Source organism: Lolium rigidum, chromosome 4 (assembly GCF_022539505.1).
Source record: "Lolium rigidum isolate FL_2022 chromosome 4, APGP_CSIRO_Lrig_0.1, whole genome shotgun sequence".
Lineage (NCBI taxonomy): Eukaryota > Viridiplantae > Streptophyta > Magnoliopsida > Poales > Poaceae > Lolium > Lolium rigidum.
The window spans coordinates 31,630,736-31,634,954 of NC_061511.1; positions in this window are offsets into that span (position 1 = coordinate 31,630,736).

The window sequence follows — 4,219 nt, forward strand, 5'->3', positions numbered from 1 at the left end:
GAGGCCGGGCGTCGAGCGCCGTCGCAGTAGCCTGGCGGATGGTGTCGAAGAGACCGAAGGAGGGCCCCGAACGGATGCACAACGCCAGCCCCTCGGGTGCGCCGTCCTCGTCAACAACATCGCGGCGAGAGAGAGCGTCGGCAACGGTGTTGAGGCGCCCCGGCCGATACTTATGGTGAAATCAAAGCCGAACAGCTTGCTGATCCACTGATGCTGCGGAACGGTCAAAAGCCTCTGATCCAACAAGTACTTGAGGCTGTAGTGGTCCGTTCGAATCTGGAACGAGCGCCCCCAAAGGTAGGGACGCCAATGGCGCACGGCCTGCACCAAGCAGATGAGCTCTGCTCGTACGCCGCGAGCTTGAGGTGGCGTGCGGCGAAAGGCCTGCTGAAGTAGGCAAGCGGGCCATCGCCACGGTGAAGCACGGCACCGAACCCCACTCCGGAGGCGTCGCAGTCGACGATGAACGGCCGTGCGAAGTCCGGCATCTGGAGAACGGGGCCCGTCATGAGGGCCCCCTTCAGGGCCTCGAACGCGGCGGTGGCCTCGTCATCCCAGGCGAAGGCGTCGCGGCGCAGAAGCTGCGTGAGATGTGTCGCGATGATGCCGAAGTCCCGGATGAATTTCCGGTAGTACCCGGCGAGACCCAGGAAGCCGCGGAGAGCATGTGGCGAACGAGGAGGCAGCCACGCGGCGACGGCCGCCACCTTCTCGGCGTCCATGGCCACCTCCTCGGCGGAGATGACGTGCCCGAGGTGGCGTCCGATGTCGTCCCGAACGAGCACTTCGAGTGCTTAAGGTGAAGATGATGCGCGCGAAGCTCGTTGAAGACGATGGCGACGTGATGTAGGTGCTCCGCCCACGAGGCATTGTAGATCAAAATATCGTCAAAGAAAACGAGCACAAACGAGCACGTAAATAGGGGCGGAGTACATCGTTCATTAGGGCCTAGAATGTCGCTGGCGCGTTGGTGAGGCCAAAGGGCATCACCACGAACTCGAAGTGAGCATGATGGGTCCGGAACACCGTCTTGGCGATGTCGTCCGGGTGCATGCGCACCTGGTGATATCCCGACCGTAAGTCAAGCTTGGTGAAGAAGCGCGCCCCATGGAGCTCGTCGAAGAGCTCGTCGACCACCGGAATGGGGAACTTGTCCTTCAGCGTAAGCGCGTTTAGGGCGCGGTAGTCGATGCAGAAGCGCCATGTGCCATCTGCCTTGCGGACGAGCAAGCACCGGCACCGAGAACGGCGACGTAGAGATCCGGATGACACCCGCGGCGAGCATGAGGGCGCACTGTCGCTCGAGCTCGTCCTTCTGCAGCTGAGGGTAGCGGTAAGGCCGCACGGCCACCGGCGCCGTGTCCGGGGTGAGGTGGATACGGTGATCGTACACCCGGGTCGGCGGAAGGCCTTGCGACTCATCGAACAGGTCGCCGTGCTGCTGCAGGAGGTGGGCCAACAGAGGGTGGTCGGAGTCGATGTCGGCCGTGGTGAGCTGAAGCTGCAGTGCCGGGGCGGCGCCCCCAATGTAGGGATTCGTTGCATAGAAAACAAAAAATTTCCTACCGCGAGAACGCAATCCAAGCCAAGATGCAATCTAGAAGACGGGAGCAACGAGGGGATGATCGAGACTCACCCTTGAAGATTTCCAAAGCCTATAAGAGTAGGCTCTTATTGCTGCGGTAGACGATCACTTGCTGCTTGCAAAAGCGCGTAGAAGATCTTGATCACGGTGCCACAATCGGGCAGCACCTCCGTACTCGGTCACACGTTCGGTGTTGATGAAGACGACGTCCTTCTCCCCGTTCCAGCGGGCAGCGGAAGTAGTAGCTCCTCCTTGAATCCGGTAGCACGACGGCGTGGTGGCGGTGGCGATGGAGAACTCCGGCGGAGCTTCGCTAAGCGTTGCGGGAGAGGTGGAGGAGGGGGGGCGGCTAGGGTTTGGGAGAGGGGGAGGTGGCCGGCCACTATGAGGGGGTGCGGCCACAATGGCTTTGGTGTGGCTGGCCCCCTCCCCTTGCTCCTCATTATATAGGTGGAACCCCCAAGTGTTGGACTACAAGTCTTCGAATAAGACTGATACGTCTCCGACGTATCGATAATTTCTTATGTTCCATGCCACATTATTGATGTTATCTACATGTTTTATGCACACTTTATGTCATATTCGTGCATTTTCTGGAACTAACCTATTAACAAGATGCCGAAGTGCCGCTTCTGTTTTCTGCTGTTTTTGGTTTCAGAAATCCTAGTAACGAAATATTCTCGGAATTGGACGAAATCAACGCCCAGGGTCCTATTTTGCCACGAAGCTTCCAGAAGTCCGAAGAGGAGACGAAGTGGGGCCACGAGGTGGCGACACCATAGGGCGGCGCGGCCCAAGCCCTGGCCGCGCCGACCTAGGGTGTGGGCCCCTCGTGCCCCTTCCTGACCTGCCCTTCCGCCTACTTAAAGCCTCCGTCGCGAGACCCCCAGTACCGAGAGCCACGATACGGAAAACCTTACTGAGACGCCGCCGCCGCCGATCCCATCTCGGGGGATCCAGGAGATCGCCTCCGGCACCCTGCCGGAGAGGGGATTCATCTCCCGGAGGACTCTACGCCGCCATGGTCGCCTCCGGAGTGATGTGTGAGTAGTCTACCCCTGGACTATGGGTCCATAGCAGTAGCTAGATGGTTGTCTTCTCCCCATTGTGCTTCATTGTCGGATCTTGTGAGCTGCCTAACATGATCAAGATCATCTATCCGTAATTCTATATGTTGCGTTTGTTGGGATCCGATGAATAGAGAATACTTGTTATGTTGATTATCAAAGTTATCTCTATGTGTTGTTTATGATCTTGAATGCTCTCCGTTACTAGTAGATGCTCGGCCAAGTAGATGCTTGTAACTCCAAGAGGGAGTATTTATGCTCGATAGTGGGTTCATGCTCGCATTGACACACTGGGACAAGTGATGAAAGTTCTAAGGTTGTGTTGTGCTGTTGCCACTAGGGATAAAACATTGATGCTATGTCTAAGGATGTAGTTGTTGATTACATTACGCACCATACTTAATGCAATTGTCCGTTGCTTTGCAACTTAATACCTGGAGGGGTTCGGATGATAACCTGAAGGTGGACTTTTTAGGCATAGATGCGCTTGGATGGCGGTCTATGTACTTTGTCGTAATGCCCAATTAAATCTCACTATACTCATCATAATATGTATGTGCATGGTCATGCCCTCTTTATTTGTCAATTGCCCAACCGTAATTTGTTCACCCAACATGCTGTTTATCTTATGGGAGAGACACCTCTAGTGAACCGTGGACCCCGGTCCAATTCTCTATACTCGAAATACAATCTACTCGCAATACTTGTTCTACTCGTTTTCTCGCAAACAATCATCTTCCACACAATACGGTTAATCCTTTGTTACAGCAAGCCGGTGAGATTGACAACCTCACTGTTTCGTTGGGGCGAAGTACTTTGGTTGTGTTGTGCAGGTTCCACGTTGGCGCCGGAATCCCTGGTGTTGCGCCGCACTACATCCCGCCGCCATCAACCTTCAACGTGCTTCTTGGCTCCTCCTGGTTCGATAAACCTTGGTTTCTTTCTGAGGGAAAACTTGCTGCTGTGCGCATCATACCTTCCTCTTGGGGTTCCCAACGAAGTGTGAGTTACACGCCATCAAAGACCCCAACCCAAAACCTTCCATGTGTAGGGAAACCTACCCAAGGTGGGATTCCCACCTCAAGTGGGACTCCCACCCTTCCATGAGGGGGGGTGGCCGCCCCCCTTGGTGGAGTCCACCTTGGACTCCACCCCTCTAGGGTTGGCCAGCCATGGGAGGTGGAGTCCCTCCGGGACTCCTCCTTCCTTAGTGATGTCTTCCGGACTTTTCTAGAACCTTCTAGAACCTTCCATAAAATCTCCGGATCATTTTCAAACTTATAAAATGACTTCCTATATATGAATCTTATTCTCCGGACCATTCCGGAACTCCTCGTGATGTCCGGGATCCCATCCGAGACTTCGAACAATACTTCGAACTCCATTCCATATTCAAGTTCTACTATTACAACATCAAACCTTAAGTGTGTCACCCTACGGTTCGCGAACTATGTGGACATGGGTGAGAACTCTCTCCGACCAATAACCAATAGCGGGATCTGGAGATCCATAATGGCTCCCACATATTCAACGATGACTTTAGTGATCGAATGAACCATTCACATAC